The 11390-nt window shown below is 51.1% G+C and overlaps 1 long non-coding RNA gene across 3 annotated transcripts in view; it reads left to right on the forward strand.

Annotated features, from left to right (window-relative positions):
• The window catches only part of LOC141569380 (uncharacterized), a 51771-nt gene that overhangs the window by 36577 nt on the left and 3804 nt on the right, over window positions 1–11390 (forward strand). For 2 of the 3 annotated variants that reach the window (XR_012492959.2, XR_012492962.2), the window contains exon 2: window positions 9462–9546. The exons of the other annotated variant lie outside the window; for it this stretch is intronic. This is a non-coding gene — a long non-coding RNA (uncharacterized LOC141569380). The remainder of the gene's footprint in view (window positions 1–9461; window positions 9547–11390) is intronic. 3 annotated transcript variants of the gene reach the window in all.

Here is an 11390-nt window from a genome sequence, read left to right on the forward strand (position 1 = left end):
TGTGAGAGAGAGGGAAGGAGAATTAGTGACACGCAGCCCGCTAAAAGCTGCTGACCCCACAGAAGGGTCACGTCTCTTGTGGAAAATAGCCATGACAGAGTGGAACAAAAGGTCCAGTCGAGAGAACAGCTGTTAAGTAGGTGACACCAAACCCTTAGGAGCCAGGCGCTGGCTCCCACAGCAGAAAAGCGCGTGCGGGGGAGGCACAGGGCGGCAGGAGGGGGGACTCCCAGGGGCTGTGGCCGGAAGAGCCGTGACCGTCAGCTCCCACGTCCACAGACTTCTCAGAATCCAGGTACAGGTCAGGGTCTCCATCCCAACCACACTGCCCGTCCTCTGACCACGTAAAAACACAGCTCTGCGGAAGAGACAGGAAGCAGTGCCCCAGAAGCCTTCACTTCCTTCGGGAGCTCAGATTCTTCAAAGTATCTTGTTTTAGTCAGGTCCCAGGTGGCAAGTGTTAAGCTAAAGGAAAACCATTTCCAAAGGCAAAGCAGAAACGGGTCAAATGGTACTTCAGGGAAGAGCAATGGCTGGGGGTGGGTGGGATGGAAGGTTTACCCTCTGGGTTTCTAGAATGTTCTCCTATCCCCAATTTCACAGCGCTCAGTCATGGACTAGGGCGGTGCGTCATCAGGTAGAAGAGTGAGGACCCCTTTCTAGCTGGGCAGGAGTCCCGCTTCTGCCCCCTGCGTGTCCCACAGGTGCTCGTTCTGGGGGCCTCCCCCTGGCCTTTTAGAAAACCAGGACCAAATTCAAGAGAAGAGATACTTTGTTGTTGTTGAATACACACTGTATTTAACTTTTTTTTTAATCCCAGAGAAGTGAAATGCAACATCTGTTTGAGTTTATGTAACATCCAAAGACTGACGACTCAGAATTTCCTAATTAAAGTCATTTTTAAGGCACTCTGCAGAGCCAGCTTTCGTCTCTTCCTTCGTTGGGCTTTACTCCAAACTGTAGCAGAAAACCTGGTTTCTTTCTTCAAAGTGGTACACATGCTCATGCTTTATACCTGCTCGCTGTCCTGACGACACCGAAACACAGCACAATTCCAACTGGGACGCAGTAAAGGGAGGAAATACATTGAGGGTGGGGGGAGGGTAAGGAGAGCACAGAAAGGACACAAGTAAATTAACTGATATGGTGGCAAGAGAGAGAGAGGAGCAGAAGGGAAATGGAACGGGGGTGGGGGGGGTGGGGAGTGGGGGGGGGCCAGGCTGGCTACTGGTGAAACACAGGCTACATTTCCCAGTGAGGTTTAAATTAATTTAGCTGGTTCCTTTTTTAAAAATTCATTTTTAAAGACAGGGCCAGTATAAGGGAGGTGTCTCAGAATTATGGGAAGTGTATGTGGGTAACTGTGCTTATGTTCATGCACTGACGGAGGGAGGATTGGAGAGAGGAACGATTTGGGGGGCTCTAAAAGAGCCGACCAGATAGAAAAGAATCTCCCCACTGGTCCCGATTGTGCCCGAAATTCCCACCATTAAAGCCTCCCCTTCAGATTAAGGCATTATCTTTAGCCCCTCTTAAAACATAAATGTCACCCGGGAGGGGTGACACTCTACCTTTAGCACTCACTGACTGAACGGTCTGTCACCTGTCAGAGGGTAGGACCCTGAGAGATGGGACATAGGGCAGGGACATTGTGACTATGGGGAAAGAAGAGCAGGGGGGATAGGCTGGGCCGCCCACAGGGTGTGTGCCATAGTGTTTGCCCGGAAGTTACTCAGATGGGGGTTCTGGTAGCAAAAACAACTCTTCCCGCATCACAGGTTCCCTAGGCTGCGTGTGTGTGTGTAACAGTATGTACAGATCACAACATTCTATGTATACATCTCACACGGAATTCACCCCGGCCCATCCTGAACATAGCACACCCCTGTGGATCGTGATATGTACACACACACACACAGAGTCACACACACTGACCCCCACTCAGCAGTGGTGATCTTATAAGTGTGAAGCATGAAACATCTCTTCTCAGCCATCTGGGATTTGGATGCTGCCCGATTGTTAGGAAGAGACTGGCTTGGGACAGCGTGACTCCTTCCTCTGTCACCAGGAGACCCTCCGCAGAAATGGCCAAGGCTGGGGTTATAAGAACTGGGCGTGAGCCTTCCTGCCAGGATTGGGGTTTGGCGAAATGCATGTCACCAAAGTGCCCTTTAAAGCTTTGGAGGGGAGCCTAGAGGTTCAGGTGGAGAGAGAATCTAGCAGGTGGCAGGTTTCGGCTCCTGGAAAAGCTGGGGGTGGTCTGAGAACAGCCCCCAGGCGGGGTGCAGGCTCCAGCCTCGGGGGACAGCGGTGGGACCTGCCACCTCGGCAGGGATGTGCGCAGGGCAGCTGAGCTGCTGGGGAAGTTTCAGTGAGGAGGAGGGGCGGAGGAAGGGAAGAGAACGCCGCCGGTCCTCCATGGCCTCCCATCCTTGGAGAAAGGAGGGACATAAAGAGTGAAGGAGGTGGGAGGTGGGCAGCGGCAGAGGAGAGAGAACACCAGACGTGCTTCTCAGCCCTGGTCTCACATCAGAATCATCTGGGTCACTTTTTAAAAACATCTGCGCCCAGGCTCCGCCCCCAGAATCTCGCTGGGGTGAGTTGGGGAGGGGACCAGGCCTGGGTCTTTTTAAGCTCCTCAGGGACTCTGATGTGCAGGTGGTGTTCGGAGGATGGCACCAGAGCAGGAGACGCACGGTTCTGAGATGGGCAGCCTGGGGCGGACTGGCTCTCCCCACCGGGCACGCGATGGAGGAGAAAGGAGCCCTGGGGCGAGTGGGGAGGGGAGAGGAGAGGAGGGTCCTGAGGGCTTCTGTTTAGACAGCTGAGCTTCTGTTGATGTGCGTGGCTTCAGAGCCTCACTAGCTGGTGGTTTCGAACCCCATTTCCGGTTGAAACACCTCTGGCAGAGGTGTTTGGGGGCAGGGAAAGAATCATCACCCCCCCCCCCCGCCCCCTACCCCCACCATGTTTTCTGTGGCTTCAAAGAGGAATAATTCACTGTGCTCTCTGGGGCCAGGAAAACACGTTCTGGGGCTGGAGGCTTCAAAGATAGGGGTGGATTTCCTGTTGTATAATAAATACGTGTTTCATAAATAACTAAACTAGTACGTAGAACATTCTTGCCCTCTTAGGTGGTTCTCCCCTCACTCCTTGATCCTGGCGGCATACGCTTTGCCCTTAGTTGCCCAAAGGTACCCAGCTTGGCCATATGGGGGAAACAGGATGCTTTGGCCCTGGCTCTCCAAGGAGCAGAGAAATCTCGAAGGTGTTAACTTTGGCCCCCCATGTGGAGAAGACAGGAAGAGGGGAGATGCTTATGCTCTCTGTTTCCCACCCAGTGGATAGGGAGGAAAGGCAGGGTTTGAGAATCAAGGCTGGACCACTTTAGGCCCCTGAAGTCCAGGCTGCCCAGCTCTGATGCCTGTGCAGCCTCACGCAGAGGGTGCAATGGGCTTGAGGTCTGGTGGACCCAATCTTTGCACACAAAGAGACAGCAGGCACAAGTCCCCCCTCAACACAGCTCCCCAGGAGCCAACCAGCAGGACACCCAGTCCGTAGGGAGTGTTGCATGGCCCCTGGAGGGGTGACAGGGTGACAGGTCACGGGATGGGAGGGCAGCAAGGAGACAGGTAGGATGGCACTCGTGTTAACGGGAAATCAGCTGTCCAGGGCTTCAGCTTCTGGGCCACCGGCCGTGGCTCATTCCCTCCTCTTAATCTCTGCCATGTGGTTCTGCTTGCTGGGCGTGCCTTGTCCTACTAGGTGACCTGTATGTGGAGATGGAAACGTAAATAAAATGGGCATTAGGACAGTGAGCAAAGAATGTCATTCCATAAAAGCAGATGTCATCATCTGGGCACCATAAATAGATTTCAAGGGGACCATGACCCTGAAACTTTATGTAAAACTATGGGTACTTATTTCCTGATGCATTTCTCTATGAGGATGGTCTCTAGCATTTATGTAGTTCTTAAAAAATGATTAAAAACTAAAATAATATCAAGATCATCTATAGCTGTAACCCAGCAGCCAGGCACAAAGGAACTACATAAATGGGGGAGGGGGGCACTTCAGATGTCCCCTGGCCTTGTTGCAATTGTTTGAAGTTGGCAGACAACCCATTGCACACACACGGGGACGTGATAGCGTGGAAGCCACTGTAGAAACGGTTCCTCCATCACCCTGCCCTGCGGGACAGCTGCCCTGCTGTGTGTCGTGAATGCCAGTTCCCTTTCCTCAAAGAGCAACTGGCCAGCGGTGCTGGCTGTGCTAGGCTCTGCTGGCCCTTCGTGTCCTGCAGGCACAGCACGGCAGACCTGCGGGGTGAGGGGGATGGGGTGCAATGTGGGCACACGTGTGCACTGGCGTGGAGATGACCTCAGAGTCTGTCTGTCTGTCTGCTGCTCAGGGACCACACTGGCCAGGTGGCTACATGCAAATTCACAGCATTGTGACGACTGCTGGTTGGTATCTTTGCCCTTATATTATTCATATTCTATCAATTATATTTCGCATACAACGGGGTGCCTTTGGGTCAGCCTGACTGGTACAGAAACTATTTTAGCTGCATGGTTGAGTTTGGTCCATCAGTGAGTCACAAGGAGTTCAGAGCTCGCTGCCGAGGCGCTCTTGCAGCCTGGTAATTTCAAGGGGGTGACCATGGCACTGAGAAGCAGTCTTCTTCCCTTTTCACAGATGGAAAGGTGGAGGGGACCCGCGTGAGACCTGCATGGTCAAGCCAATTCAAAATGAGGCCTCAGTGTCTCAGGTCTCCTGGTCCACGAGACCCCTCTGAGCTTCTGACAGGAGCTGCCTGGGAGATGTCTGCTTCTTCACTGTAGGCGGGAAACACAAAGTCGTTTTTGGCTGTAGAAAGTTTCAAATCTGAGTTTACAGCTGGTTATTCTCACAACAAATGCCCCGTTTCCTTCCTGGGGAACGTGCCCAAAGAAGGCTTCTGCCTTTGTTTGGTTTTGTGTGGCTTCTGGGAGCAGACATTCTCTTGGTTGCAGAAAAGCCATGTCAGTCTTCAGGTGAGACAGATGGGTGTTTAGTGCCTGATCTGTGTGTGTGTGCGCACACTGGGCCCTAAGAGGTGGGGGGTACAGCCCCAGCCCCTCTCGTCTCATGTGCGTATGCAGAGTCCTTCTTTCTTCCCTAATGAATTAGAGGGAATAGCTTTCTATAGTTTCTGGCACGTGAGGACGTGGGAAATAATTTAATTGGCTGCCTTGCTTTCAAAGCCCAATGTAATGAAATAGTTCTCAGCCTGGAGCGCATGTATTATCTTTCCTATTATTTTCCCAATTACCATTTCACGGGATCACGTCTGTGTAGACTGTTTTCACTGGTCTGACAGGTGGGGGTGACGGGGAGCTACCCAGCTGTCTCCTCTGTCCCCCGGGCCTGTGTGTGTTGCTGTGGCTGCAGCCTCCCCCCGGCCCTTCCCTGGGACGGGCTCAGCTTGACAGTGCTGTGTTGTCACCTCACTCATCCTCACCGAGCCCTTGGCCAGAGGTGACCCCCATGCACTGGCAGATGGGTTGATGCATTGGATAGAGAGAAGATTAAGGGAGCCCTGGCCAGGGTCCTGGGGTGCCCCGTGCTGTGTGTCCCCAAAGCTTCCCCAAAGAGAGCATCATCTTCCCACAGGCAGGGGTCTGCTTAGGCTGACACACAGTAGACGCTCCTATAACCACTGGCAGAAAGGCTGAGTACCAGTGGGATCTCGCCATACCTCCCTCTTCCGTTGTCCTTCTGAAGACAACAGTGCGTGGAAGGTGGCAGGGAGCTGGGCTGGGCTGGGTGAGGCAAGCTGGGCGTCTGGGCGGACACTGCGGGGTTCACCCAGCAAGCGAGGGGCGGCTCCTGTACAAATCGGGTATACTCTCTGCACCCAGGGCCTGGCCGGCTCCCTGAGTCCTGGGCCGGCCGGCAACAGAGCATTCCACCCTCCTTCCTGTCTCCTCTCTGCTCCCGGGGCTGCCAGGCCTCAGCCAGCCTGAGACCAGCCACACTCAGCAAACACTTCATCTGCTCTGTCCAAAGACCTCCGATCCCCAGGGAGGTCTGAGGGCAGCTGGGCCGCTGCCCTGTGGCCCCCCCAACCCCCCATTGCTCTAATTCTGAGGTCTACTTTCCCTTTTCTCAAGCGGAACTGCCTGACTCAGCACACTCAGCTGTTTTAAGGATCAAGCCAGGTTTTCTGGGTTAGCCAAGGAAAATGGGAGCCTGGAGGCAGACAGAGTCTCCTGTGAGAGGCCACGCAGCTTGCTGCCCAGGGCCTGGCTCACACTTGGCCTGCTGAGAAGAGCTGGTAGGTTCTTCATGGGACCACTTCCCAGTTGGGCAAAATTACTTGTCCCCTCAGAGAGTCTTCGGTGGGGGCCCAGCTGGCGGAGAGGCACAGTTTGGGGTGTAGGGACGGAGGTGGGGGGCTTGGGAAGTAGCCCTGCGGCAAGCTGGGTGGCTGTGAGGCTGGTCCAGGTGGGGCCCTGTGGGAAGGGGCCACAGCAGGCACAGTGGGCCCAGAGGGCCGCAACCAGTGTGGCTCCGTGTGGTGAGACAGCCTGGGGTGGGGGGGTGCAGCATAGGAAGATGTATTTCCTCCTTTTACCTGCACCCACAGACCAGTCACGCTGCCTCCAAACTGTGGAGCCCCAGCCGAGACCTGGGACATCAGAAACTGTAGACAGGACAGTAGAGAGCCACAGAAAGGTGGGTAGGTAGGTAGATTTCTCTATCTATCATCTCTCTCTCTCTCTCCTATCTATCTATCTATCATCTAATTTTTATTACTTCCACTCTATCTCTTGCCGAGTCCATGATGGAGAAAACATAGCTGTCCCTGGCTGGCTTCTCTCGTCGCCCTAAACTAGGCAAATCGCACTGGGACTTCAAGTCTGGCCCACATCTGATGTTCGCCCCTGCCTCCTTCCTTTCCAAAAGGCCTCCCGGAGTTCCTGCCACAAATTCTGTGCAGAGCTGCTTTCTACAGGGCCGGGCAGCGGTCTCCTTCCTTTTCTTGACTGCCAGGGCCCAGGCCTCTCCAGCAAGGTGTCTGGGGTGGGGAGAGAGTAGAGCCCACCGCCTCCACCGAGGCCAGGCTCACTTGGCAGGGAGAGTGGGTTTCCTGACATGGATTTGGGCTTCCAAGTAGATGGGGCTTGAGGGCCTGCCACTAACCCCGGGCCCTGAGTCTACTGACGTGAGCACACCGTACATTAGGCAGCACTTCAGACATTTTAGATGGTTTCTTGGCATCATCCCACCGTGTCTTCCTGACTGTGATGCCGGCTGGGCTATAGCAGTGGCTCAGCTAGCAGAGAAGGAAACTGAGGCCCAGATGAATGAAGTGATTTGCTCAAGGTCTAGTTCACCGGCTGGGTCCAGACGATCTCAAATCCTGCTGAGGTTCTGGCCTCCAATCTCAGAGCAGCCAATGGGCCTCCCTTCTGACATGGGTAGGAGATAAGTCGCTGGAAGGCATGGAGCCCGGGAGCTGAAGCCAGACTCCTCAGGAGAGCTTATTCTGTCTTGTGCACCCAGGGACTGATGAAGGCAGCCCCCCAAAGACTCCCTGTCCTAGTCAGTCAGCCCTGCCCGAGGAATAGCCGCATTGGACCAGCAGGGAAGGATGCTTGCTTCTAAGTAGGGAGAGAGTGTTCCATGAGAATGGAGTAACAGTGTGGACACAGAAGATGAAGCTCAAGTCCACAGAGCACCACTAATATTAGTGTGACCTTGGACAGCTCACTTGACCTTTCTCCTCAAGTCTCTCATCTGTAAAATGGGGACATAAAGAGGATTTTATAGAAATGCTGAGAATCACATGACAAAATATGTGTCTGTGCTCTGTATACTGTAACACATTAATCGATGGGAGTTGTTGTTAATAATAGTGACAGAAAAATGCCCTATCTTGAACAGAGGTGTTTTTCACTCTCTACAAAGGAAAAGTAACAACGCTTTGTAGAACATAAAGCACTGTACACGTCAAAGGACTTGCTAGGAGGCTTGAGGTTAGTGATGGGGTTCATCGCAGAGGGATGCGAGGGAGCCCCACACTCCATCTCCCCAGGTGCGTTCCAATAAAGTGAGAATGGCCAGATGACCTTGGCTGTCCTCTGGCCACGGAGCTGGCAGCTCCTGGGAAGGCCTTCCGTAGTCAGATGTTTTACCAAGGAAACTGGAACCAGATGTACTCAAGAACGCAAAAGAAATTAATGGCATTAAGACTCGCGGGTAAAAATATCTGTGTGCACCGAGCTTGCTCTCTCAGCTCCCTTTTTATCTAAGGATCGTTTAGGCTTAATTATAGAGTTCAGGCATTTACTGGGTTTTTGAATTTCTTTTCAGCTGCAGGAGTGTGTGAGTGTATTGAGTCTGTGTGTGTGTGTGTGTGTTTACATCTTTCTTTGCAACTCAGTTGGGAGCTGGCTCTGGCAATGTTTAATTGTGGCCTCGGTTCTAACAAGAACATTCAAGGTGCCAAGCAGAGCTAGGAAGGCCACTGCTTCCAGTGCCTGTGTCCAATGGCTGCTCCTGCCGTGATGAGGGATGGCAGGTGGCAGGGCTTTGCTCAGCTGAAATCTCAGCTGCGGGATGTGTGCTTTCTGCCTCTTTTTGTGCTTATGGTGCTTAAGGGATCCTGAGACTTTCCTGCTCCACTAATTACCAGCACTGTGCTGGTTGCTGCCGGGTGACAGACAGCTCACCCACATGGCGCCCGACAGGCATTGTTCCTGGGCCAGTCTCCCTGGGGAGTACCAGGTTCTCTGCATAAGAAAACAGCGTTTGTTCTCTTATTTTTAATATGTCCACTTAGTGGATGGGGAGGGACTGCATGACTGGGTAGGTGCCCGTGGCTTGCTTTCTCTCTCCTTCCCTTCTCTTTGTGTCCCATCGTCAGGGCACAACTGGGGAGGCAGCACGAGAGAGTGGAAGACCATGGGACTTGGAGCCAAATGGCCCAGCTTGAACCCTAGCTCCTGACATTTTCTGTGTGTGTGTCTATGACTAAGTCACTTAACCCCTTTGGAGCTCAATGTGGTGCCTGTAAAGTCGGGATAATAATAACACTATTGCCCTCCTCCTAAGACTGTCTGGGGATGAGAAAATGCATATGGAAGACTTTGGTGAATTAGATATCAGAATTCTTTTATTTCACTGCTCAGAATTGCTGCGTAGAACATGATATTGACCTCTGAGATGTCGTTCCTAGCACCAGAACAGAGGGAGTTGTAAAAAGGCCCACAGAGTGGGCGTGGACAGGGGACAAGCCTCCAACCTGCCCATGTGCTGTGGACCAAAGCAATGACTCGGGATTGTAAAATGCTTCTAGCCAAGGGCCCAGATTAAGGGTTCAATCTCAAAACAGCTGTCACTGATAAAAAGGAATCTGGAACATTCCTTTTTCGGACATGATTGTAATAAGCATTTCCCCCTGTTCTTTGAAGGGTGGATCCAGTTGTCTCTAGTTGAATGGTCCAGGGATGGTGACAAGTTTTGGCTGGAAGACCAGGAGAGGACGGTGGGTCTCAGGTAAGTGTGACAGTGTTGTGATTTGAGATTTGGGAGACCCAGGCTCTTCTCCTGGCTCTGCTGCTAATTGTGTGACTCTGAGTAGATAACCTCATGAAACAGGACCCCAATTTCCTTGAGATAGCAGAATAAAATATCTCAAAGGTGACTAGATCTAAGAACCTCTGACCTGATGAAATGCAACTAAAAATCAAGGCACCGAATGAGCCCCTTTAAACTGATGACATCTGGTGTCCGAGCTGTGGACTCTCGGGAACAAAGGCCTGATGGGATGATGGAGATGACCCCAACAGAGGTTCGAAGGTGAGTTCTCTCTTGTTGGAGAGCCTTTCATTTGGCAGTATCCTGACTAAGCTGAGAGGTAACGATCTAAGGGTCACAGAAAGAAAAAGGACTGTTTTCCTACAAAACAACTATCACTTTAAAATAATTGGTTGCAGGGCCACAAAGCATTCTGCCAGGTGATTTCAAAATTGAGACACTCAGCCGTGGAATCCACAACAGTTTCACCAACAAAAACCATAACGTACATTTGCACAGGACCTTTATCTTTTACAAGCATCTTCTCATCTATTTTTCTCATTTTGCCATTCCCTGATTTTCCAGAAAACTGACCTGGGGTGATTTCTTTTAAAATTCTGAAAAGTACGAGTTTTCAGGGGAAACAAATCTAGCTGAGTATACGGCCCCTTGCTTTTTTTCAAAAAGTTATGTTACATGTAAATCTAATGGTGTAAGTCACATTTTGACAGGCACAAGGAATGTGGAAACAGAAATCTTATATAGGATTTGGGGGTAGAAATAACCCTTTCTTGTTAATCTGTTGTTTGTTACAATTCTGGAGTTTTAAATATCAGATTTTCTGGAAGTCAGGCCACATAGATTCCAGGATCAGTGCCCATGCGCTAGCATCCCGTGAGGGTGGACCTAATTCAATCAGAGGGAGAGCTGGTGATTTCTGATACCTCAGTGTCGAATATTGGTAGCTTTCCATGTCAGCCACGGAGCTCCTTAACATAAACAAAACCAAAACCCAACCAAACCAAGGAAGGAGGGGAAGGGACAGAGGAATCCGAATGTACTGGCTCAATTATTTCTAGATGAAATGTCTCCAGGTCTTTTGTGAGTCACTGATGTGTCGTTAAATGCACTGTTATAAATAGCTCCACTTGCCATCAGTAACTAATCTATAAGAGAGCAGCGGGTGGTTGGGGTGTGAGGTTAACACCACATAACCTGAGACGGATCTGTGAACCCTCTCATGTAAATAAGCACCATCCCCTGGGATTAGAACCTGAAAGAAATGAGACTAAACGGAATAAAAGTGATAAGGAATTCCTCCTGCTTTCCCTGATCCCTTCCCAAACTGGTAGAAGGCACATCTTAGGAGCCGTAGGACTGTCCTCATTGCTCTGACCTCAACTCTCTCACCTCTGAAATTAGGCTGGCAGTATCCATCCATCACACCCACGATGACATAGTGAGAGGTTCAGAATTATTTTGCATGGGGAGGTTTGAACAAGGAAATACACACACACATACACATCGTGGGTGCCAAAAAAAATGTACACAAGTGGACACTTTGGTCAGCGTTGCTCAAGCAGGACTTCGCTGTAATCAGAAGTGTCTGGACGCTGATTTAACCACTTTGAGCACCTCTTGTAATTGCAGAAGTCAAACATGACTTGTATTCATCTTTTGTTATCGGTATATATTGAGTATTACAATTTTAATAGTTTTTTTCCTTTCTTAATACATTTTTTTGGCACCCTCTGTATATATATTCACAAGTTGCATGATTGAGAATAAAGGGAAAAGCTCTTTTTTGGGGGTGATGTAAGCTA

This window comes from Rhinolophus sinicus, chromosome 11 (assembly GCF_057876585.1).
Source record: "Rhinolophus sinicus isolate RSI-liver-muscle chromosome 11, RSI-T2T, whole genome shotgun sequence".
NCBI lineage: Eukaryota > Metazoa > Chordata > Mammalia > Chiroptera > Rhinolophidae > Rhinolophus > Rhinolophus sinicus.